Source organism: Pholcus phalangioides, unplaced genomic scaffold (genome assembly GCF_987345545.1).
Source record: "Pholcus phalangioides strain wild (caught in Gottingen) unplaced genomic scaffold, Ppha-v1.0 ptg000018l_1, whole genome shotgun sequence".
Classification (NCBI taxonomy): Eukaryota; Metazoa; Arthropoda; class Arachnida; order Araneae; family Pholcidae; genus Pholcus; species Pholcus phalangioides.
In genome coordinates, this window is record NW_028301611.1 from 13,301,409 (window position 1) to 13,329,268 (window position 27,860).

At 36.7% G+C, this 27,860-nt stretch overlaps 1 protein-coding gene and 1 non-coding gene across 3 annotated transcripts in view; one reads left to right on the forward strand and one right to left on the reverse strand.

Annotated features, from left to right (window-relative positions):
- LOC149071754 (lachesin-like) overlaps positions 1–27,860 on the forward strand; it is a 192,393-nt gene that overhangs the window by 25,155 nt on the left and 139,378 nt on the right. The gene's annotated exons all lie outside the window — the stretch shown is intronic.
- TRNAT-UGU (transfer RNA threonine (anticodon UGU)) lies at positions 2,028–2,100 on the reverse strand. Its single transcript has one exon. It is a non-coding gene; the product is annotated as a tRNA-Thr (tRNA).

Below are 27,860 nucleotides of genomic sequence, written 5' to 3' on the forward strand. Positions count from 1 at the left end.
TCCAAATCCAGAAAATTGAATGGTCTTTTCAAATCTAGGAACATAGTTATGGAAAATTTATAATTGTTGAATCCATTGTTTAAACAGTTAGTTAGATCTAGTATTGCCATTTCTGTATTTTAATTTTTTTTAAATCCATATTGGTTAGTTGAGAAAAATTTTCCTCCATTTAGGAAACAAAGTCTTGTTTTTTATACATTTTTCAATTATTTTTGAGAAGACTGGAAGTATTGATATTGGTCTGTAATTTGTAAAATCATTACTATTTCCTGCTTTATATATGGGATGGACTAGAGAGTATTTCAAATTTCGGTAGAATATCCCATTCAATACAGAATGATCGATTAATTTTTTTATTGTACTTAGTTGGTATTTTGCAATTATTTTAATAATTTTAGGGAACAGTCCATCATAACCACTTGCTTTATTTTCCTAAAAACCCATTATGACATGTTTTATATGTTTTTGATTTATATCAGTATAAAACATGAAATCGATCGAACTGTCAGTAGCATTATTTTGATCCAAACAATGGGTACAAAAATTATTTTGTTCATTAGAATTTAATTTCTTCGTGATAAAGTCATTATTGAATTTAATATCCAAATGCATTGGATCACGAAAGTTTGGAAGTAAGTTATGTCCAATATTTTTGTTTGGAATATTTCCATTTATGTATTTTCATTGCATGCGTTTATCTTTTCGAATTTCTTTGAAATTGTTTTTAATATACTCTTGTTTAATTTATTTTTCAAACTTGTTTCATATTCCTTGGATTCTAATTTGTACGATTTCCTTGTATCCCATTTATTACGGATTTCAACTCGTGTGTATAATGCACACTGTGTGTCTGTGCTCGTGCGTGCGTGTGCTCGAATAAATCCGTAATCGTTGGCCACCAAGTTTGAATATTTATTAAACAGTACTCGCTGAAGTCTCTATTTGACAGAGCTCGAATGTTCGAGTTCATTGAAAAAATAAAATGTACGAATTAGTTCAAAATTCCGCCGTTAGTTGGCGTTACAAAGTGATCCTTGGCTTCTGTGGAGAAGGAGTGCTTGATGACGGGAACCGAGACGGACGGCCCTTAGAAATATTTCGGAAGGGGTTGCGGGGACGTGACATTGGGTGAGAAAACGATTGAATTATTGTTTCACTTTTCTATACAGTTTAATGGGAAGTACATTGTTTGTAAAGGGTTCCGTGGCATTCTTTTTATTGGCATAGGAGGTCCATGTACTTTTTTCTCTGCAACAAGAGTCTGTGGAAACATAAATGCCTAAGAACCCTGCTCGTTCTGTGCTCCCTGTGAGATCATCGAAACCCCAGATTTGCCACCTAACTAGGGCTGAAAGTAGAGGAGGGCAAAGAGGGGGCAGCTGTTCACGGGTGAAAAAATGTCGGAGGTGGTAACTTTCATTTAGGAACATAGGTGGGGGAAGACAAAATCCTGTTTGCTTCCGTCACAAATTCATATACATTTACGGCCCTGCCCCAAACACTACAAGTCCGGAACATTAGCATTAATCAATAATTATTTATTATAATATGTAATGCATGTTTGGTAATTCTGGTAGAGAAATTGGCACATGTGTATCCGTGAACTTTGCTAAATGCGACAACGGCGTGTAATTTACACCCAATAGTTGACAACGGCGTGTAATTTACACCCAATAGTTGAATGGATTGGGCATGCTTAGATCCAGTTCTCTCAATACTGAAGGGACATCTGTCAGAAAAATCTCTAATTCGAAAACCCAGTTTGTTTTTAAAATTAACCGGCCATCAAATAAAAATGCTACAAAAAGTAGTTCATTTCCATCACTAATAATGTGTTTTCGCCATTCACCAGCAAATTGTTTGCAGTCTTTTTCTGAACATCCCCGTACTTTTTTGATAATCCAGGTATAGAGGACAATACACCGAGCGAAACGGGATATTTTTGTTATTTGAAATTAAAATACACGAAGAATACTCAACAATTAATTTTTATTACATTGTTCATTTTCAAAGAGAAAAAAAGTTGCAGCCGCCAGTGGGATTCGAACCCACGACCACTGGTTTACAAGACCAATGCTCTTGCCTCTGAGCTATGGCGGCTCTATAGCAGAATACTGTGCCAACGACCCAATGATTTCGAATATAGCAAGAATTGGCAAGGTGCCAGATTACCAATGGAGACACTGCTCGTTTATCATACCTTCCCCACCGCCATAAATTAGCTTCTCCCCAAATTTCAAGCTTCACACAACTATGAGGCAGTTTTACTATCGATTATTGGTCCATTTAAAATACACAAAGGAAAAGTAATAATCATATTTTTATTCTTCGCTCTTTCAGTCCTGACTCCGAAGAGCAAATTCTTGAATGCACTGAGCTAGAAACATTCACAGGGATAGAAATTAAAGTCACATTGATTGTGAATTCTTGCTTAAGCAAAACTTGATATTTCATCCTCTGAAATTGCGGTTAGTAAAGTATAGAAGTAAACCTCGTCAGAAACAAATCCGTTGTCGACATTCGAAACTCATATCCCTTGAGGATGTCAGATCTGTAAGATAATCCTCTAGCCGCGGGCTGCTTTTGAATTTTTCTGTGTAGGGGTATTTTTATATATCGGATATTTATATATAAAAATGAGATTTTAACGTGGTCCTCGCAATTTTATAGAATACGTGAAACGAGGTATCCGCGTTGCCCGCGGCTTCACAGTTAATGTCGTACAGTGGACTCTGGACGGATAACAGAAAAGTTGTATAGTCCGGAGTTCTGTAATTGCTCGCTTCCTACCCACACCCATAGCATTAAAAAACACCCTTTTAATCCGAAAAAAAACACTGCTATTTATATAATAACAACTAAGTACAAGCGAGTACTGGATAAATATTTTTTGTACTGAACTAAACGGTACGTTTCATTTTTTTATATATAATTTAATTAATGGTCCAAGAAAAAAATTTTGGACATAATTTAGATTTTACGACAATTTCCTTTGTCTATCTTGACTTGACAGAAGGAAACGTAAAATCATATACACTATACGGTAAAACAAACAAAATATTAACATAAAACATGAGTTTAATTCTTACAGAAAATGTTTATATTCCACTCTTAATATATTATAAATGATAGCGCAAATGTTAAAAAATAGGCCTAACAAGAGAAAGAATCAAAACTCGCAGTTAGTCGTTTTTTAAAAGTCCTTGAGATGTAGATGACTAAGGTCGTCACCCGTTTTTACCCTCTTCCGCGATGCAATGTTCCTCCACTTACGCTCTAACCCACGCATAAAGCATTTTGCTTCTGAGGTCTGGCTTACGCAGGAATTACACTATAAATATTTTCTAAAAGTTATTTTATAAAGTCTGAAAAATTCACCCAATAACATTATCGGTTGCATTTGCGCAAACGTAACGTATGAGCTTTATTGGTTGAATTTTTCAAGTTTTATAAAAGGTATTTTATCAAACTTTTATAGTGTAATCCCGGCCTAATACAGCGCGGGTTATTTTAATGGGCTATTTTGCACCCGAGACTGGTTTTTGTGCAGCGTGAAATCGGGTAGATATTTGTGCACCTATTGATTTTTAACTATGTCAGATAGAGTACGAAGACTGGGTAGTCGTGAGTAGAGTCTATTTGAATACAGTGAAGTTCAGTGTACATATGGATCCTATTAATAGCATTAGTCTTCACACCTTTCAACCTTGCGATACCTCTTCGAAAATGCACTTTACAGGGAATTTTTGAAATATTTCAAATATTTCACGTAACCCATGAAGAAAATCTGTATTCTAGGCAGCCCCTGAAATAATATCGAAATTTTAGACAATAACCTATTGCACACTAGTGTTTCTTCACTTTTCCCAGCCCTTCTATTGACCATATCGTATGTGTTATTCAGCCCCTCCACTCACCCAGGAGCGAGATTGCTTTATACTCATTGAATTTAATTTACCCAAAACTTAATCTATAATGAACAAAACTGAGGTCGATCTTTAGACTGTTGGCCCAATGGGCGATCCAGAGGGGAGGGGGCAATCATCTCTTCTCCGAAAACTAAAAAAAATATTTTTGTTCAATCATCTATTAAACAAATTATATAGGAAAAAAATCGGTCTGTCCCGGGATATACGGTCCAATAAATCTACATACACGATAAATTCCCCCCCCCAATATATCACCCTGGATCTGCGCCTACCCTAAAGCGAGTTCACTGAGCTTCCCTCTTATGGCTGTTCGATGCGAGTCATTTCAACAGCATGGGTCCCTGTGCAAGGCGTTGTTCTGGGTCAACTTACTTAGGTGGAGAGTGCCGATTAACATATTTCTTTTACTTGCAAAGATTACAGCATCATATCTCATCATGTTGTTCTTCTATGGGCGTGAGGCCAGTGAGTCATGCCGGATAGGCCCATGCGTTTAAAAGATCTACGTTCTAGGAGCCACTCTGCTGGATTTTGGCAGTAGTCACATTTTGCTTGGAAGTTTTATTTCTTTGGGACAAATTTTCTATCCAGATAACTCTGTTATCCTCTTGATCACAAAACGGAGCTTCCCCTTTCACATGATTTTCAAACACAGTCAGCTCATCATATTACTTTACCTTAAGAGGACCAAAGGGCCTCAGTTTGGGAACTAGACATCTACGGGAAAACCCTATTTGAAGGGGTAATATAAAGTAAGAGTGACCTAAATCAATTAATTGTCATTTAAAAAAAAAATACTTTAGTAGAATCGTTGTAATAGGTTCCCATCAATGTTTCTCGAAAAAATATATTAATTTTCAACAGTAATTTCAGTGATTTCTAAATTTTCAAGCGGTAGTTTTGCAATTTGTTTTTTCGAATGAAAAACATAAAAATAACTTTATTAACAATTTTCCGCTGGTATCTTCATGAACAGCTCGCAAGTAAATATCGAAAGTTTAGGAGCTGCTTAGAAGCATCAATGCTGAAAGCAGCTCAGAATATAAAATCCGTTTACTTGAAAAAAAACATAAGAAAATCATGTTGTGTGTGTTTGAACACGACATGGCCCAAAATAGGATTTAAAAAATTACACAAAATTTGAAGGATTATTTTTACCCCTCAAATGAAACTTCGAAGAGTAACATTAATTATGATGCGTGAATCACGCATGCAGATGCATATTGGTGGACACTGGTTACCATGTTGAAATACAGGGTGGCCAAGAAGTCCGTAGAAACTTTAAAAAATCATAAGAATCGGAAAAATAACCAAAATAAAAACGGTTTGCTGGGTTAGCATCGCTAGGTCACGGGAATTTTTTTAAGTTAGGAAAAAAACTCAAAAACAGTTGACAGGTGGCGTTGACGCACACAAGTCAAAGAAAAGATACGCAAATAATGAATAGAATGCCTGCTAAATCGTTTATTGCAGCAGTATGTGTTCGACATGACCACCACAGGGAATAAATAACACATTGCAGGCGAGTCAAAAGTCCAGCAACGGCAGAGTGCAGCAGGTCCACATAAACGGTTTATAACGGTGAACTGATTGTGGATTAGGAGCGCGCAAGTTCTTATAACCGTCTCATTTGCATATTTACACCGAAGTCGCTCGTACCAGCGCCACCTATCGGCTGTTTTTTTTAGTTTTTTTCCGTCTTAAAAAATCCCCTTGACCTAGCGATGCTAACCCTTACCTCTATCCTAATATGAGTATATTCATCCGTTTAACGAAACCCCGAAACTTTTCCCCAACTCCCAACCCCATCTCCTCTGTAAACACCACAAAATGTATTAATCGCAACAGTACCCAATTGTCCGGAGAAAATATACTGTATATTTTTTTCTTTTTTGATACAAAATAAAGTGTTCCAGACTCCTACATGTGACTACTGCCACGAAGCTGGGCTGGAAGAGATCTTGGCAACGGGATAAGTAGAGTGGCAAAGTTCTGGTGTTAATTCGATGCTGACTCTGGAAACCATTTTTCATTTGGTATATTTTTCCGGTTTTTATTCATTTTTAAAGTTTCTACGGAAATTTTTCCCACCCTGTATTAGCGACTTCACCACCTAGTGACGAACTATTGAAGCTGAGACTTATTTCACTTTCTGTTTAAACAGTTTAGCACTTCTAGATTGCATTTCTGAACTGAAGTTAGAATTGCTGAAAACGTGACTTGAACAACTCTGACTTTAAACCCCCCCCCCCCCCCTCGACTTTTCCTAACAGAAACCTAGACCACATCGTGAAGTACTCTGGAGTTCCAAAGAACCTCGGTTTATAAGAACGTTGGTCTAGATTCAAATTACAATTTCATGACTGGAAATTCATCTCTTTCAAACAAATAAAAGAGGTCATTCATTGTTTTCTCTGAAAGATTCCGATAGAAATAATTCATTCCAAGAAAATAAATACTTTGTTTTTCTTTAGTAAAAACCAATCATAAAAGGAAAGAGATTCCAATGGAAAAAAAGAAAGGAATTATTTACCCCCTCGTTATTTCGCTCTCGACTTTGATCCAACGGAATGAGCTACACATTCGTACAAATTATTTAAGGCTTGTTTTTCTTTATATTCCTATGTACCCTTTATATATCTCATATATAAATATATCTTTAATACTACCGTCCTTTTGTCGTCGTAGATAGAACGAGAATAGCTATCGAAAGGCTTGCGTTTCCCACCACGGACGCGTTCTGGGAATCGGGCAAACTTCGGCGATATCACTAGACGTAGAGATTATCGGATTGAGCATCGCACCTGCTCCACTTTTCTGCGACATTTCCGAAGCCGAGACGCACTTTTCTGTCCGAGGCGAAGCGGTGAGGAAATGGTGACGCGTCGAATTACTTCCATTCTGCGATGTTACGAAGAAAAGGTCCACACACAGTCCAATTTTTATCAATGTCACCGCAGGACGATGTCGCAGATGTCTGCGGATTCACTGGGATCCCATTCTAACCAATCCTGGATGATCCATTGATCACTGGGGGAAGACGGTTCATTTGCATGTTACAGTTTAGCATAGGGGACACGGAAAATGGATTAATGGTAACCGAGATTCCGAGGAATCTATATAGCGTCTTGTATATCGGAACGGGTCTTTGGATATCGTGCGTGAAATTTACAATATGTTTCACATGTATAACTATGGTGATATGATTATGTCTGCCTAACATGCGTTAGATTATAATTATGCATGAGTATTCTAGGTATTGTCGTTCCAGTTTATTAAATGTATATTCCTGTATGTATCATTCCAAGATACTACAGGACTACACAATTATTATTATAATTATATCGAGTTTATTTCATAATTCGTCGGTTATTTGAGAAATTGAACTGTCTGAGAAACATACAAGTCTTTATGAATTAGTAATAATAATACTTACTTTTTTTCGAATTTTTATACACGGGATTTGTGAAGCCTATAGAAAACATTCCTTTCTTACTCTCAGGATGTCCCAAATAGGTACGGAGGGTCCAATTTCTGTACTTTCTGATAGAGGTAGATTATCATAAGCATTTTTATGTGTAACAGATTGGATTAATTGAATAAAAAATCAGTCTCTATTGATTTCTATCGATTATAGACTACTTTACAACTTTATGGATCACTTTGAACCAAATTAAAATACGCATTCGTTGTAACATTATGTTATAAGGTCATGGAATATCTAACATTTTCAGCACTTATTCTTAGACAAATTTGCATCAAGGTTTGAGCAATATCTTTGGTGAAACCACAGAATGTCTTAAGACAACTCAGGCACCTTACGGTGTCGTAAGGTGCATACGATAAGTTCCATAAAATTTTGGTTCGATTTAGGAGGAAACTGGGTGGGTGACAATTGCAAGTGTTTGGATGATGACTCTTTCAACCAGTTCATACAAATACAAAGATCACAACAAGCAAAATACCCAACGAGATGGCCGAAGAAAGACGCCTGTATAAAAAAAGACTGCTAGTACATCAACCGAAAATAAGAGCAATTATCACGAAAATCTATCAAGATTAACCAACCAACGTGGGTTGTTTGAACAAAAATGAGTCATCGTGCACTTATCAATGCTAAATCTTATGCTCAATTGATTTGTCTATGCTGAGATCATATTCAAGTTCTTCTGAAGCAACTACCCTGATCGAGTTCATCGAAGGCAGTGAAAAAAGCATGGTACCAAGAACACTGCCTTGAGGGACACCACTTGTGGCCTCCGTCAAATCGGAAATTTCTCCGTTGATCATAGTCCCTGTGACGTCTCGTATCTGTATATCTCGCAATATTCCATCACAGTGTTTTTTTTTACAACTTTATCACAGTTTGAGACAAATTTAGTTTGACGTTGCCATTCTTAGACATATCATCACTTACAGTTAAAACTTCCTAACCTCGTTACTTGTTATACCTTATATTTATAATCTGTTCTGCTTGGGCCCCTTGCTGCCACCTGCAAAACAAAAGCAATGCTTTTTTTAAAACCTCACCAAGTAGAATTAGTTGTTGGTGGTAAACAGGTGTGCAGCACGTGATTTAACTTTTGGTATTTACCATATATTGCCCATTTATATGCTGCATAACGGTGTAATTTTCATGTTCCAATGTTTTTATGTTTGCCGTAAAATTTCAGCAGTTTCTGAATCTCGTTAAACTTGAAATTAGTTGGGGAAATACACTGCTGGCCACCGTAAATGCAACACCCTGAAGGAAGCATGCAAATAATATGAAATTTACAACATGCATTAGCGGAGGTGAGATATGCAAATGATTAGAATTTCAGCGCAGACGCACATCACGCGCGCCTGTGGCGCCACTTCAAAGCTCTATTTAAGGCTTGGAGATTTCGACGATTTGAAGTACGGCAATTGTGTTTTTCTTGTGGTTTTTCAAAAAAACGATCAATTATGCCTCTTAGAAAACAGCGATCATCTTTTGATCAAGTATCCGAGTTCGACAGAGGAAGGATAGTGGCCTACCGAGATTGTGGATTATCTTTCAGGGAAATCGGTAGTCGTGTTGGACGAAACCGAACAACTGTAATGCGGATATGTGATCGTTGGATGCAGGAGGGTACGACAGACCGACGTGTTCGATCGCATCCACCTCAGTGCACCACTTCACGTGATGACAGGCGTATTGTGCGTATGGCAGTGACGGATCGCTCAGCCACATCACGAACTATAGCACAGCACATTCAGTCTGTACCGCTATCCAGTGTCTGCGCGTACCATTCGACGCCGTTTACAGCAGAGTGGTCTGTCCGCAAGACGTCCATTGCTTCGTCTACCCTTGACGCAGAACCACAGACGTCTCCGCCGACAATGGTGCGATGAAAGAAGGATGTGGACGGCACAATGGAATGAAATTGTCTTTACTGACGAGTCACGCTTCTGTCTGCAACACCACGATGGTCGGATTCGAGTCTGGAGACACCGTGGAGAGAGGATGCTGAACAGCTGCGTTAAGCACCGCCACACTGGTCCTGCACCGGGTATTATGGTATGGGGCGGTATTGGATATCACTCTCGCACTCCTCTAGTACGCATTGCCGGTACTTTAAAAAGCCAGCGCTACATCTCCGAGGTGTTGGAGCCAGTTGTCCTTCCTTACCTTCAGGGCTTGCCCACAGCCATATTTCAACAGGATAATGCGCGACCACACGTGGCACGCATTGTCCAAAGATTCTTCGTCAATCGCCAGATTGAATTGCTTCCCTGGCCAGCTCGCTCTCCGGATCTTTCGCCGATAGAAAACATGTGGTCAATGGTTGCTCAACGATTGACCCAGATTACATCCCCAGCTGCCACACCAGATCAACTTTGGCAACGCGTGGAAGCTGCTTGGTCTGCTGTACCCCAAGAACACATCCAAAGTCTCTTTGAATCAATGCCGAGGCGTGTGACAGCGGTGATCTCCAACAATGGCGGCTACTCTGGCTACTGATTTTGGCAGGAACCACACTTCACAGAAGTCTATAAATTTAATCATTTGATGCTTGGTCAACATGTTATCTACAAAATAAATATTGTTGCGATATCTCTTGTCTTTCTTGGTGTTGCAATTTGGGTGGCCAGCAGTGTATATATAGGACCTTTTCTTTACCCGCAAAATCCCAGAGAGAGTCTACCGGACTTATGATACGGGCGTTTGAGCAGAGGCGTATTTAGAGTTTTGTCACCTGAGGGCTATACATATTTCATCGCCGTTCTCTCATTCATTTCTAATTTAATTGACTCACATTTGCAGCCCTGTGCCATAACCCTTTTGGCTCCCTGCCCCTGCAAATACACATCTGTATCAAAGTCGCTCCTATAGTCACTCACCTGCTCACACATTGTTTTGGTAACTTGCCTGCTTGCACATGTTGTAAGTTACTATTTTGGCAACTGACTCAACTGGTACCTCAATCTCTAGGTCATTCTCTTATTCCTTCACATGCTTGCACAATTTCTTCGTTCCTCACTGGATTGGTCCTTCGATTTCTAGGTCACTCCTAAGCTCCGAAAATGTCTAGCTCGCTTTTTTCGTCATTTACTGACGTAGCCACTCGCTCTCTAGGTCATTCTTTTTGTCACTTATTAATGCGTTTCTCGCTCTCCAGGCCACTCTTTTGGTCATTCATATGCTTACACATAGTTTCGGTCACTCATTGGTCTGGTTCATTAATCTCCATGCCACTCTCACGCTCTGACACTCTCCAATTCATTCGTTTTGACCAGTCACTATCCTCATCCCTCGCTCTCTAGGTAATCTTTTGAAAATTCTTTTGTTCAATCACGTGCTTGCAAATCCCGTAGTTCACTCGTTTGGCCATTCGCTGATTTAGTGTATCACTCTCTAAGCAGAGGTAGACCTATGGTCTTACCGAGTGTATAGACTAAAAACAGTTTACCACACTTCTCCCATTCTAATAATTTTATTTACCACTCATTCCTCAAATTCACGGCCTTTTCTGAACTTGCCACCTAGGGCTAGCTCGCTAAGCTCCCACCCGTAAATATGCATCTGCGTTTGATACTCTCCGCCTAGGGCAAACCTGTTTTGGAGCTGGCCAAAAAAGAAAAAAAATGGCAGGATGGACATATTCCGACATTAATTTATAATTTCAATTTTCATGTTTAGGACTGAAGTGTCGGTAAGTATTGTATACTTTGGAGACCACTATAGTTTTATTGCAAATGACATGCGATGGTTTATCCTTTACAACAATAATAATAATTTCATGCATGTATATTAGGCGTGCGCTATTTTTTTGCATATGCAATTTTTTTTTTAATTAATTTCTATTCCAATTCTCACAGGTATATTTTGCATCATCATAAACATGAAACACCCCCCATAAATGAATTTTTATGAAACACTGAAATTGAAAATTTCTATACTATAACTTCAAAATTTGCGGCGAACCGGGTACAACCCTCATCATGCCACATCTTGCCCGCGGGCCGCAGATGGCCATCACTAACCAGGGTATTAGTAAAACATATATGCAAATGCGGCAAAAAATAAATTTATAGATATTTTCCACTACCCCATAAAATTGCTGTCACGACAAGGCGTTGTTTTTTTTATTAATTCATTCATTTTTTAACTTCGTCCCAAACATTGCTAAAGTGTTAGACATTATTTTTTTCGGCAAGCAGTGTACATAAAACCTTCTTCAAAACCTAAATAATTTCTTACCAACATCGTAAATAGTCTAAGACATAGATGAAAAACAAGGAAAAAAAAAGTATTTAACGCTGTTTTTTATATAAGTTTTCGGAAACTAACGTTTCACAAGTGCTGGCAACCCTTAAAGAGTTATCCGTCAAGGGCTTAAGCAAAGCTCGTATTCGTTATAAGAAAGTAATAGCGTTTCTAACATTGGTTGCACTAAACACTTCTCCTTACACACTCTACACCCACCGAATTCCAATATGTACGTGTTCATCCCGTTTTTCCCCCCGAAAGAAGACAACTTATTCCCAATCCTTAGCGGGAGATAGTTATCTTAGCTCGCGTAGTTATCTTAGCACGGGAAAGAAATTGAGATCTCGCAACAGGAAAAGAGGAGAAGAAGCTCCACGTTGCGTGTCATTAAAATTCACGGCGAAAACGCCCGGGAGTTTTCTTCATAATTGAGGTGCCGCCATCGTATGGAAATATATTTTCTCCACTGGTATAGTCCCCTTCTCACTCTCACCAAAACCCTGGGAAAGTCTCTTGAATGCGCACGGACGGTCGTTTTTGAGATCTCCATGTTGTCGCAGACGCCTGTTGTTAATCAAATAACTCGTGTCGCGTACTTAAACCTATTTTATAGAAGCGAAATACCATAACTATATCAAAACTTGATGCTCATTGAACCTTTCGTACACGTTGCGTGGTTGGCAAATATTCAGGTCGTGCATGGCGGGTATCATTTTCTTTGACACCCCTGGAAGGATCGCATTTTGTATGGTGATGGACGCTTCGGTGTGTAAAATAATTTTCTTAAGTGAATCTGTATGCAAATTTTCTTCTATCTCGTCCGTGCAATTACCAGCTGCACGCTTTTTGAGACATGAATATGCGTCTTTGATGTTCGTGAGAATTAGGAGACTTTAAAGTAATGAATAAATATTTCCAGAGAAGTAGTTTAGGTTCTAGAACTAGTTAGTTCTTTCTCTAATGCGGTTCTTATACCACATTGTGTTTCACCAAAACTGCCCGGGAGGAATAAAAAATATACGATTAATTTCAAAATTCCAGTAAAATATGAGAATTCATCGGTAAAAAGAGGGTATTTTAGCTGGATGACTGAACTGTCATCAGGAATGTTTATTGAAAGAACTGAATATTGAAATTTTTGACGGTCCCCAATCAAAAATATTTGCAAAACACTGCTCAAAAAAAAACAACAACAATGTTCCGAAGAATATTTCGTTTTAAGGTGCATTTGGGGATGATGATTTCAAAACTGGTGTTGGTTCTGAAGAGTTGGCTCTAGTTTTGCAGATGATGCATAATCACAATAATGTGATTTGCATGCTGCGTATGAATTTCCATTGGAATTACATACTTTATTTTATCTCATAAGCTAGAGCTGATCGGACAAAGCCCTTGCTCAATTCGGAATCAGCGCAACAAAAGCACCCTAAAATCATTGAAATATTTTCCCGGGTGATATAGGTAGATGCCGTCGCACCAACTTTTAATCTTATTATTTAAATTTTTGAGAACTGATTAGTAATTATTTCAATTATTATAATTTTTTTGTTGATGATTTAAAAAAATAGTTAGGAACATGAGGAAGTCAGTTTAAACGTTTTTGTAAAAAGGTCGGAAAAATTCATTTTACTAGCTTAAAACTTTAAAAAAAAAGAAAAACTAGAAAAATTAGTCTCACTGAGTTAACCGAACATGCGCCTCGGACACGTTCCTCTGCGGAATTTCTAACGAATCGGTACATGCCGGTATTTGTGGTGCGAGTGTATGTGTGGCTTCTAGCATATTTATGTTGTCAGAGTTGCTCTTGTTTCTTGTTCTTGCTGGTACTGCCACCTGTATTTCATGTTTTAGCGTGCATATAGCAAAGGTTTGAATTTTCACGCCATGTAATTATCATGTTGATACTACTTTCTGTGGAGAGACTTTTTTGAATCTAATAACACTGGAAGAGACATAAATCTCCATTAAATTAGCATGTTTTTCCTTGCTAGAGCAAAATGGTGAGTCGTGAATTTTCTTCAACGACTACGGGAATGTGACAGCTGTGTTGCCGGTCAGCAATACATTTGGTATAATTACGTCTCTATTATTCATTTATCTGGTTTTTTGTGTGACTGACTCTCATTGTGAACCCCACCGCTAAAGTTGGTTCTCTGTCGTTCAGAAATTGGCGGAAGATATCTTCGTTGAAAAGTCTCGCCGCAGAAAGCAACAGGCTCGATACAACTATTCAATCATTTCACTTCACTCATAGTTGACGGTAGATGGCAGCACTACACATGACAAACATTACACAGAAACATACTTCACGTTAGGTTCACAACACATACGTGTACAACTTCCAGCATGGGACAGGTCTTCTTCGACCACCTGCTAAAATATCTTCATCGAGAGAGAAGGCGAGCCATGATCTGGGTATGAAGGAGTTTCTGTACGTCAACTTCGAGCCGTCAATAATGGCCGACCTTCCATTTGAGAAAAAAAAAACCAGAGATACAGCAGGTGTACCTTCAACATCATACGTACATAGCATAGCAAATCCAAGTTTTTGCCATCTTTACTTGAAAAATATAAAAGACAGATGACAGAAATTTCGCAGAGGAATGTGTTTGATGTGCATGCACGGTCAAGTAGTAGTAGTAGTGTTTTATACGCTGCACAGGCTCATATTTTCGATCATAAGCTACGTTTGTGACTTTTTTTTGCGGAATCGCTGTTCCCATGTTGTTTGCAGTCTTCATAAAGTTTGGTATCATTCCGATTGCTAGTGTCATGAATAGTGCCCGAGTGACCTGGTGTTAAGATGCTCGTCTACTATCGTGAAGGTTGTTGTCAGGGTCCCGGGATCGAACCCAAGGGAGGATATTGATAAGATATTTTCCCTAACGAACTCGAGGCGACCACCGATAGACAGCGCCTTCACTTCCACCCATCTCACTAATGGCAGTAAATTGCACTATAGCGATATGGCCAGAGTTGGTGTTTGGTGAAGTAGTAGTGTCATGAATAGTCATGAGCGGAGGGGGAAGACAAATCAAAGAAAACATTAAAACGATAATTCACAGTGGAAGATTCAGAGCTTAAGATGTTTTAGTATTCAAATATTCCAGGTATTCATAATGGGTACATAATCAGAAATATCAGCTATTTCAGGTCACAAATTAAAATCTATTTGTTATGCATGGTAAGATTAGGGGATCGAAATTAAGAGCTCTTAGACATTTAAATTAATACTTCACGTACCAGATCTGGTTGTCAATATTAGTCGGTTACATCGGTGAAGCCAGAGAAGAGAAGATCCGGAGTGGTGATACTAAGAAAGGTCCCGGGGCACGGAAGGCTTCAAGTACGTCATACTTCTTGAGGAAGGACCCATGGATGACGAGGTTCGGGTAGATCGTGGTCGCACCGTTGGGACATCATCTGCTCGGAACCAGTGGACGGACCGCCTGGTGGAAGTCATCTCTTTCCATCGTGACACCTATGGGTTCGCCGTACAACTCAACGTGATTCAGTCCATTAGAATAGGGTGCTCACCCATTTCCCTACTTTATTTCCTGCCTTTACGGTAGGTTTCAAGTCGGTTTTTACATTTTAGGATTGTAACGCATGGTTCTCTTATCACTCATTGTACATCGTCTCAATTAGCAGAGCCGGGGTAAGACAACCTCGCTCGATAGCCGTTCGAACCAGAAGCAGGAAAAACTTGTATTTTCTCTATTTCTTCCTGCCCGTTCTCCGGAACAGGTTTTCCTTTACGCCAAAACAGCCTCTTGGCGACGGTGCGAAGGTCGTTGGCGGGAAAGTTGTGTGACTACACAACACCAGTCACTGATCACTTGTCCCTGAGTAATTTTAGTGAAATTGCAAACGTTTTGTATTTATGTCAAAATAATCATTAATGAACGTTAAGCGTTATGTAAACGTCCTTGTCTGACCTGATGGTGTGGAAACCAATCCAGTGATCACTAGCTTCTTATCATTTCCTTTTAACGACTCTTCATTCGTAGCCAAGTACTTCGGCGCATTGGAGCTGGGTCATTAGACATCAACCCGGGAATTTTTCACAAACCCGAGCTTTTACGAGACCTCAAAAAGAGAGGTACAGATGCCACAAAAGATCGTAAGAGAAAAGAAAACCACAAGAAGAAAGGACAGAAAGATATGGCATAGCCCTTGAAACCGTAGGTACTTTCGCTTCCAAATAAAAGCGTGTCTCCAAATAAAAGAAAAGAATCTATGTGTGTGTGTATATATATATACATGGGGAAAAAGAAGAGAATAAACAATGGGGAAAGAGTTAAAAGGAACGAAGGCAATGGTCACCGTCCGATACCTTACAATTTTGTTTCTTTCCTTTACAGATCCATTTTCAAAGAAAGAATTTTTCAGAAATAGAAGAAAAGATACCCTTTGAAGTTGCTTGGAATTTTCCTCTACACATTCCCTTCTTACTTATTTTCTTTTTGTCTTCTCATCTTCTTTTTCTTCTTTAATTCTGTAAAAGAAGATGAGGATAAAGGAAAATATATCGACCAGAAAATCTTTAAATCCTAAGTTTTCTGAGAAAACAAGGATTTTGTTTAAGTTTCTTGCCACCTCATCTCTCTCTCTGTATATATCTCTCTTTTATTGTTTGAACCGTCAGCAAACAAACACCTTAATCAGACAACGACATATATACAGAGAGGCAAGATAGAGAGAGTGAAAAAAAGGTCAATATAAGGATAGTAATTGAAATATTTGACCAGCTGCGTTATGGAGCAGAAATGAAACTATACTTGCCAGTAGTACATTTATGGTATTCAACTGAGTTAATTCTCATTACTGTCTCGTTTGAATTATGTATATGTTATTGCCAAAGTTTGAAGTTGGTGACTTCGCGAAGTGGCCAGCCCAGTTGATCCGGCCGATGTCCGAAGTTCGGGCTTTCGCAGGTTTTTAGATGGCTTCTATATACCGATCGCTATACATCCCTATGATTCGGGGTCATAACCACGTTGGCGTATTTTTTGTGATAATTGTGGTCATTTATAACCAGGCATAGCTAACCATAATTATTATGGTTGGTTATGGTAACCCTAACTATCAAAGGAATCTGAATATCGATATCTTAGTAATACATACGTAGGGGATGTATAGGGATCGACGTATAGGGACGCGTCCAAAGCCCGAATTTCGGACATTGGCTAGGTCAACATCGTGAAGTAGACAACTTAGCAGTAAAATGCTATGTACATGGTAGTTCCGAAATCCTGACCACTTTTGAGAAAAGAAACAAAAATTTCACGGTGACAGAGATACAGGCTTGATGCGTTCGAAATAGAAGGATTCGGTTTTTTAGTATTAAGAAAATTTATACATGATGAGGAGGATGCCCAGCATAGAATGTATTTTTTGTCATACTACTTGTAACATTGAAGTTACTAGTGTTATCCGAAATTATAATTTCAGAGAGTCCTCTCGAAAATTTTGAGGGGTATTTTATTTGAAACGAGGGGCATTTTTTGTATTCAGTAAGAAATAACATTATTAAAAAAAAACCTAAAATTTGAAGGAGTATTAGAACTTCTCAATGAGATTCGGAGGAGTAAAATTGAATTTTAGTGCGTGAATCACGCGTCTTGGCGAACACTGGGTGTTAAAATAAGGGAAACAAAAGGGATAAAAGTAAAAAATAATAATAATATAATTTACTGATATATGTTGGACTGTTGCCACTAAACGTTTAAATTGAATTGGTGGATTTTTTCTTCTTTTTTTTTATTATATCCGTTTTTGCTAAAAATTCTGGGAGGCCTAGAAATCTTGACCTGTTTTGAAGAGAAAAATATTAAAATAAAACTGTCAAGAGATAGAAACAAACGGCTTAAAGCATTAAAAAGTTTTTAATTTTGTTTCTTTTTACTTCCATCCTTACTTCTATTCTTTGTAATACCTCATGATGCAAACAACTTGGTGAAAATAGAAATTTTAAAACAAATTGAGTTAAAAACATTTTTTATGAGCAATGGGAACATATGCAATAGATATGCGAAGTTGTTAAAACACACTCGCTGTATTTATTTTTTTCATAGTAGTGAAGTACAATCCATTGTCTGAATTTGAATGCAACCACGACACTTATGAAGGTGTACAACTCATTTCGCCAACTCATGCCTAAGCATAAAATCTCATTTAAATATTGCCCTCTCTTTCACCGGCATGCCGGAAAACAGCGAGTGAGACCAGCATGACGGGACATTCGAGATGCTGTGTGGAAAATTCTCAACTACTGTACTCTTATTTTAAAAATCTGTTGGATTGGCGGAATGCATATAGTCATCCTAAAACCTCGATTTTTCCGGCATGTCAGCCAGTATAGGCAAAAACGGTATGAATCGATGTCCGAGTAAGTCCGGCCCACCAATTTTTTTTTTTTTTTCATTTTGTTTTTTGGCCACTTCTAAAAAAAGTTTGCCCATCACTGGTATAGTCGATCAAAAATGAATGACTTCAGAAATAGCAGTAGACTCCATATATAATCAACAAAACTATCATTTATTACATTTTACTCATCAGAATGTTAAAGATTCAGAACTGAGTTATATAATTAATTTGCGTGAGCTATTGAATGATGGGTATACAACGAACGAATGTAATGAGTAATGCGAATATGCAGTAAAATTCGGTAGCATTTATAGGTCTCCGATGACGTATATTTCGCGGTTTAGTCAGTTGAAGTTCAGTTCACCACAAATGTGATTATTAACAATGCACATAACAATGTTAGTCATATTATTAAATGTTCGTGGACAAAAATAAATGTAGTCATCGTGCCTGCTATGTTAATCGTATTTTTATACAATACACACGCGCATAAACTGGTGAAAATGATCTTCAACATGATGTCAACTTTTTAGAGATTTCGTCGACAGTAAAAGTTTAAAAATTATCTTTCAGCGCTGGGTAACAATTTAACAATCTCACTTACTCTAATAACAAATAATAAAACTGACACTAGCAGGCTTAAATCGAAAGGCTAAGGGTTTACTACATACAGAAATACGTTACATGAAATATGATAGTTATTTTTAAATCACCAATTCCGGTAAGTTTACCGATCTTCAACAGCGCCGTGAGGAGCTTCACGAAATATAAAAATAAAGTTAAAGAAGGAAGAAGCTATTAAAAAGTCTTATAAATCGACAAAACTGCACAACTCAAATTTGCTGACTAAGTAGATTCGCTAATCTAAACCTTTGAGCGGAATTCCTTATTTCAAAAAGAAGAGGGGGGGCAGATTGAAAAATAAATAAAAAAAAGAGTAAAATACTCAGGGAAAAGAGAGAGTTTTGGATTGGATTATTCCCTTATCTTCACAAGCAGCTGCACACCAAGAAATAAGAAGGAGATGAAGGAGAAGAAGTGCCTAAGAAGTTCGCCGCTTCTAGTTAGGAAAAAAAAAAAGTAAGTAAAAGCTGGATTTTTGTGATTTTGAGCACGCGTGAAAACCGGATAAGGAAAAGTTCAAAGAATATAACTATGGAGAGACTTTGGATTGCATAACTCACGGGGACTTTCTTCCACTGTTAAAAAAAAAGGAAAAAGATGAATACAAAGGGAAATAAAAGTTAATCGAAAAATAAAATAAAAATGGTTTTTTTTTATATATAGAGAGAGTTTGCGAAGACCAAAAGAGCCATTGGTGAAAGTCTTTGATCTTATTATTTAAGAGAGAAAAGGAGGAAATGAATGTTAAAAGAATTTTTTTTTTAGAAAATACCGTGAAACACGTTTTCTACCCTTTTCATTAACCATTCGAATAATTTTTAAATAAATATTCCGAATTACGTTTGCTGGAATTGATTAATAATTGAGAAAAAAATATTATTAAATTGATTTCCTTGTTTTAGAAAAGTGAAATTAAATTCTTTGTTTCGAAATATTTTTTTCATGAAGTGATTTCAATGGTTATGATTATTTTAATGTTAAAAATGTGATTTGTAGAAATATTTTTAAAAGAAAGGATGAAATTAATTATGGTTTTGATATCGTTCCATGTTAATAATATTATTTGAAATAAAGTTTCTACAATGATATAATTATTATAATAATAATCAATTATTCCTGTGGGAAAAGTTGAGTAAATTGATCAAATAGAACTCAAATCTTCTACTCTACAATATAGAATCCAAAACTCAGAAAAAGTGCAACGTTTTTGTGGCCGTTTCTATGCAACGGAAATTCGTCACGATTTTGGGTCACGTTATTCAAATGACGAATATATAGAGAATTGTTTGACCTATTGTAACCAAGTTTTGCGTACTTACGAAGCAGGTTCCAACCAATCCATGGATGCTCGAAGACTGTCGAAGTTGATGGATGTCGGCAATTATGAAGAAAATATTTTTTTTTTTGGGCTTGACGACGATTGTTTTTTAAAAGTTCACTATTGGTACCTTGATTATCATACACTATCGTATGGAAGCGACTGGACTTTTTATTACAAGGAATAGCTTATTGCGATGCATTTGCTTCTTTTAGTATTTCGTTTTCAAGGGTATTGCGCTGTACTCGTCATAACGCATATTGAGTATTACGTAACACCCTATATTCTTGTTCACGTGACCTATTGTGGTGCATCCCGTTTTGTGATATATCATTCATTGAAAGGCATTGTGTATCGTGCTGTAATTTTATTCTGGTGTGTTGCGTATTGTACTGTACTACTTATTGTGGTGCATTCTGTTGTACTTCATATTGCGCGGCATAGTTTACTATGTTTTATTTCATATTGCGCGGTACAGCTTATTGTGCATTGGGTTGCAATGCATATTCTGCTTTATTGCGCATTGGGTTGCATTCTTTATTGTGGTGCATCCCGTATTGTAGCGTATTGTGTATTGTAAGTGCATTGCGTATCGAGCCGTAGTGCTAATTAAAGTGTCTGTGTAAATCGTAAATAGGGAACTGGCAATTGGCTTTTTTCGCAGGCTTCCGCGGTGAAGTTTTGCTTGACGGAATAAAGATATTGCGACGAGTAGTATGGTTAATTGTAAGAAATAAGGGAGGGGTGAAGAGGTTGGAAATCTCGAAGTAGTCAGGGAAGAAACCCCCTTTCCCCAGTATATATATCCGTGAGAAATATGAATAACAATTTATTACGTTTCTAAACATCTGCAAGCACATTTCACAATACATACTTGATGAAAGCAGAACATGAATGACAACAAAACAGAAGGAAATCTAGATTCTTCCGAGAAACCTGAATATGATTTCAATCCTTTCAATTTTTTTTTCAGTTTCTTTTTATTGACATAATTAGTTTTGAGTAAATTAAATTCATTTTTCAGTGAAAAATATTTGCACTCGATTTGTTCTCGATGAAAATAGCTAATAAAATTAAAGGTTCTCAACAAAAATGTGATACTCCAAGAGTTCATTATTTCAAGTTGTTTAACTAAGTATTTTTCATTGGAGATCTTTAGTATACCAATGTTTTAAACACTATCTTGTACAAATATTTTATATTCTATCACTTATCTCCCAAAAATAATATAGCCTATTCTGAGAATTATCTGAAAACTAAAATTTCCCTAATTAATACTACGAGTATTTATTCAATTAACCGATCCGTTTCGATAGATACAGATATTCTAGCGATGCATTTGAACATCTGCCTACCTTCAATCACGTTCTTTCAATAACAGTTTTGTTTGTTTTATGCCTAAAACAATAACTTTTGAAAAAAAAAAAGATAATGTTCATAGAGTATGTATTGCTTTAATTAAGTCGAACAAATACAAATAAATTTACAAAACTGAAGTGTACACAAATAAATATCATATACTTTACTTAATTATTAATAGACGTAGTTTTGTTTGGTTGTTTCATTATTATTACATTATACTTCATTTTACAACAAAAATTATAAGAACGAAAACGTATAATATGCATAATCTACGAACATTTTGATGAATTTGATTTTGATCATGCATTCTAAATTTATCGCATTTAACGGTGATTATCCATATTCCCCCTATCGTATTGATAAATAATTAAAAATAATTAATGTCATAGAACTTATTTGAATTTACCGAAAATTATGCTCAAGCATCAATATAGGATGATGAAGTTCGTTCACGGAGGTTACCCTACTGCGACGCACGAATGCGAACTGGTCCCATTTTTGAAGAAGTGTTTCCCCAGAGAGAAGGCAGAAAGAACACGTCACGATACACGCAAAACTTCTGGCAATTTTCATTTCCAGTCCAAAATATGGAAGCCAGAAGGCAGTAAACGTATAGCACGAAACAATCGTTACACTATCAACATAATCACGTTAGGGTTGCACTTATATTTTTTTTGTCTGATTTTTAGTTAGTTGCAGATTTGTTTTTGTCCAACAGATGGCACTTCGGCGTAAATGAAAACTAATAAGATTAAGATACGCGAGTGTGGCAACGAGAGTTGTGTGAAGCAATTATGGCGGCCGGCCATGTTTTTGTTTGTGCTCTACGCGTTATCGTTATGTTGTTTTTGTGTCGTGCGTTAGATAAATTTATAGAAGAAACGATGTCGCGTCACTTTGGTTTAACCCTAGACAACAGACTCACATATATGCACATGCATGACACGTTTTGGCATGTACCAATGGGTTAAAAATCCCGCATAGAAATATATACGAGACATGAATGGGGATGAGGAGTTCGATCGGTTATGGTAGTTCTTTTTGTACATACTGCGACTACAGGTCAAGAAATTCAACATTAAAAGACTGATAATAATTTTTATGTGCATTTTTTTTTTCACAGTTGTTCTTATTTTAAATCATTTTTTGTGGCAAACGTGCGGTGTAAGTATCACGTACGAACACACAAACCTAATCAGCGTAATAAATGAAAAGAAGAGACGTAACGATATTTTTAAATTAATTTTTTATATAAATTACCATCTACACAATTGAAAATTATTCACAATCGCAGGTAAGTGTGAGAAATGTAATGCGAACTTACAGAGATAATTAGTATTTATTAGGGCTGGTCTGATCAATAGATGAATCCCTTTATGATCAAGGACTTAATATTGCGTCCAAATGCCAGCGGAATAGATTCAAATAAGAGAGAGAGAGAGAGAGAGAAAGAGAGAGAGGTTCTCTGTGTTTCTTTCTCTCTCTCTTGATCATCAAGAAGCTTTATAGTAATCCTATCAACTCTCTCTCTCTGGAGTTACTTTTTCTCTCTTTCCCTCCTTTATTTCTATACTCCTGTCAATGATTTCTTAACGCATATAATGTGAGTTTTAAAATATATATATAATATCTGCATATAAATATCTGTCTATTATTATATACAGGATATTAATGGACCGACAAACTCAGAGGGTTGTTAGTAGGCATCAAGAGGAACAAAAATTGCAGTGGAACATGGTGTCGCAAACCACGTTGTGTGGGTGAATATCGCGAAAAACGCATGCAGTACAGAGGAGACGAAAGGTGGATGTCAGTTGATTGGTGAATGTGTTCGTAGGTTCGCTCACCATATCTGACGTAAGCAGTGTCGTGAAAAGCATGCGCTGGGAAAGGATCACGCGCTCGGACAACATGGTTATCTCTTGGGGTCGTACTTGCGGCCCGAAAGCCTGAATGGAGCAACGTACCTTGTTTTTCTGCAACACATCCTCCCGCAATTGCTACAAAGCGTGCCAGCCGCAGTGCAGCGAGGCATGTGGTTCATGCATGATTGTGCCCTCGCACATTTTTACCGCGAGGTGCGTATTCGTCTCGATGTTACATACCCAAGGAGATGAATTGGATTCACGGGACCCGGTAGGTTGGTTGTCCTGCACGTTTGCCGGATCTCAGTCCTTGTGACTTTTTCCTATGGAGTCACCTCAAATAACTCGTTTATGCGACACCTGTTTACACACCGGAGAATTTCATAGCGCGGATTGTCGTCGCTGCGGCAGACATCAAAAGCATACCTGGTATCTTCGAGCTCGTCGTTGTAGACTGTGCAATGACGTCAGTGGCCACCACTTCCAACAACTCTTGTAATAATTAATCAAATAAATTATTTTGTAGGTATTGTTGTACTTTTTCTCCTTCGGTGTGACGTCGGAACCTGCATGCGTTTTTCGCGATTTTAACCCTCTCAACGTGGTTTGCAACACCACGTTCCATTGCAGTTTTTGATTCTCTCGATGTCTACTAACAATCCTCATAGTTTGTCAGTCCATTAACAGAACAGCCTGCACATGTAAGAACGAAAAATAACACGTAGGGTGAGGGTAAAAATATAGTATTGAAAACTGTTATCTCATACCTTGTCTATTTCCGCACATTTTGAGCATTTCTAAAATTGGAATAATTTCTATACGACGAACGGTTCATGAGATAATGGTCGAGTTAGAACTTATACGGCACAACCTGTGTATTTATAGCATTGATTGGTCACTACTGATGACTATTAATAGCACAGTTAAATTAATAACCTAAACACTAATTTCGTTCTCAAATATTTTTCGGTTATTTTCGGATAATTTTTCGGGGGCCTAATTTTGAATCTAGCATTCCTTTTTCCCTTTCTTCGCATTGACTAGTTTTACGATGAAGTACAAATCAAATTTCAGTAGCAGTGCAAAAGCAGCATAAAAATCACATTGTTGAGAGTATGTTTCAAAAACTAGAGCCACACACACATGCCCAATATACCCTAACACCACTAAAATTTCCTTTAAAACACTATTTTTTTTTATTTTGTGGAGCAGTGCAATTAAACATATCAATTATCAATGGACCACCGATTCATTAATTAAATTGTCACTAATACTACGTTTGCTATGCATGACAAACATTGGAAAATATTCGATTGAAATTCGATTTATCACTCGATTAATCGATTAAAAGTTTTCGATTAATCAGCTGAAAATTTTAATCAATTGCTAACCCCTATTTTTATCATGCATAATTACTGATTTATTCATTTACGTAATATATATGTTAACGTTACTTGCAGGCCGAATATTTTTGCGATGATAGTCGAATATCTGTGACTCAAAATAAGAACCATATCAATAAGGAATCTGAAATAAATACACGTTTAACACTTCTAATCAATGCGAGAAACACGCTTTTTATTCTCCTCCTCTGCTTTTATTCTCAATAAACGGATCATACACATAGCCATAAAGTCGCATCCAACGCTATAGCTCCATTCAGCTGTAAGTGCACACAAAACACATCCAATTCAAGTCAAGATGAGTACCATGCGACGTATTGCGGCTTCACAGTACTACGCATCTAAAGCTGAATGAGATCCTGAATAAAGGAATCTAAGAGGATATCAGGGAACCATGAGAGACTTCATCTCATCCAAAGGAAACTGCTTCCTCATCTTCTCGTCTCGCTCTAATTTTTTTTATTTTTTGTTGCTATCTGTATTGTTGGCAGCAGCGTAGGTTTTTTTTTTTTTTGCTGCTATTTTCTTCATATATATGTTTTTTTTGCCCAATCTTTCCTTTCAGTGATACGCTTCTTATTGCCTTTACTGCCGGCTTAATCAGTGGAGCGCCTGGAATCTTCTTTTCCACCAAAAGTTTGAGACGGTCTATGTGAGAAAAAAATAACAGAAATTATAGACGAAAAGGTGATAGAGAAATTGTACGTCTGAGTACGCGCGCTGGTATATTCTCATTTCCTCAGAGATAACGTCATAAAGAGTAATAGCAAGCTTTGAGGCAGACATTATTTATTTCGTTTAAATTAATATGTACAGTAGGACCTCCCATAACGGACAATCCCCGTTAACAGACACTTCTCTGATTCCTGGTCCCGCGGAATAGGGATTTAATGCATTTCACTGCCCGTTTGCAGGCATGGTCCGGGATGATGAATTAGAATGACAATGTTGGTTTTGTTTGTTGATACGTGTGCAGAAAGCCAACATTTCAAGACAATGCCGTTCCGAACATTTTCATCTTTTCTTAATTATTTTAATTCAATTTCGTTTTTATTATAAACAATGTGTTGTGCACGTATCATAGCAATAAGAGTTGTAATTACAAGCGAGTAATTGTACGGGGGAATGTAATCTATTGGTTTAATGAAGTGAAGAAGTGTTATAAATTGGTCCATATTTATCAGGCTTTCCAACCTCATTCGTGAAATTATGCGTAATCACCGGTAAAAAAGTGATAAATGCACTGGAATTTGATTAAACGTTTATTTTTAATTATCGAGACGATTGGTGAACATGCACAACCACAGGTGTGTCACTTTTGCATATTAGAATGTATGGTAACATAAGTATTGCGACTGACGCCAAACGTCGTATAAATTGCAAACTCGTATAAACGAAGTTTCTCTGTGTGCACACAACAATAATATAAAATGAATTAACCATTTTAAAGTTTATTGATAGCCAAAAGTTGTAGGGTGACTATTTGTGCACAGCTATGGGCGGTCGTTCAGTTTTATTTCGAAGAAGTGAAAAATAATTTATTTGATCTCCTCAACGGATCAAAATATGGAATAAAACACAAGTGATTAGAACTGCAACTATTGTTCGAAATACACCGATCGTTTCGAAATACAGTGGGTTCCGTTCTCGCAGGGTAAAAATTTCTGTGGTTTTTGGTGAGAACATGAAAATTCCAAAATGGTGGTTTTGAGATATAAGCATTTTCATTGTCATTTAAAAATCAAAACCAAAGCATATATCAGCATGTTTAGCCGTGTAGTTATAATTGGTTATAATTAGCAAGAGTTACTTTTAGATCAAAAACCATTTTTTTGGAGACATCACGTTCAGACCAAACACCACAGATTTATTAAAAATGGTGTTGGATGGAAAAACACATAACGCCTATTATCACGGTAGACGAAAAATAAAAAATTGGAAAAATATTGCAAAATACAATTTTGACATTATTTGGAGAAATGTGTTGCTGATTTTTTTTTTTTTTTTTTTTTGCACTGTTTATTTCTGATTTTGTATTATTCACTTTTTATATTGTTGATTTCTTTTTTACTTTGCATACATGATGTTTTCATTTTTCATTGTTGATTTTTTGTTGATTTTTTGTTTTGCATTGTTGATTTTTTTTATTTTTGTGCTTATGTGATTTTTTTTTTATTGTTAATACTCTTGATAATTTTCTTTTAATGATCATTTTGCAAATATAGATGCATTTTTTTATTTATATTGTATAATTTTATTTTGAATTTCATTGTTGGATTGAATTTTTTTGTCTGTTTTTCCGTACTGGTTTGATTTCATTGTTACAATAGTTTTTTATCATGCTTTGATAAAAAAATTATTTTTTTTATTTGCATTTTTGGAATACTTTTTCTTGTTTTGCAATGTTTATTCTGGGGCATTATTGTTGGAATGTCATTTTCTTTGTATTGTTGGAATGTCATTTTCTTTGTATTGTTGGAATGTCATTTTCTTTGTATTGTTGGAATGTCATTTTCTTTGTATTGTTGGAATGTCATTTTCTTTGTATTGTTGGAATGACATTTTCTTTGTATTGTTGGAATGTAATTTTCTTTGTATTGTTGGAATGTGATTTTTTAATTGTAAGAAATTATTTTATTATTGTAAGGAACTAATTTTTGTATTGTAAGGAATGTTAAGTTTTTGTATCGTTGGAAAACTTTTTTTGTATTGTTAGAAAGCTTTCTTTGTATTGTAAGGAATGTTAATTTTTTGTATCGTTGGGAAGCTTTTTTTGTATTGTTGAAAAGATATTTTTGTATTGTTGGAAAGCTATTTTTGTATTGTTGGAAAGCTATTTTTGTATTGTTGGAAAGCTATTTTTGTATTGCCAAGGAATATTAAGTTTTTGTATTATTTCAAATGGCTTCCTTGCTTGGTTTGGAATTACTACAAAGCATTTTTGTTTTGAGTTTGCATTGTAGGCTTTTTTGTTCCACATTGTTGGAAAGTTTGTGTGTCTCTCTGGTTTGCATTATTGCAATACGCAAAATACGATGGTCGTTGTTAAAATATCTCCTCACATTCCAACAAGTTTCCCGATTATCAGCAGATGTAAGAACGATTGCGAAAAATAGTGTACAACAAAAGAGTGCAGAGTACCAAAGAGGGTATTGTGAAAAATTTCCGAGCACCATCTTTTATATATTACCGTCATCAAATCCACGGGAGTGACATCATAACTATTTCATATTGAATTTATCACTTACAAGAAGC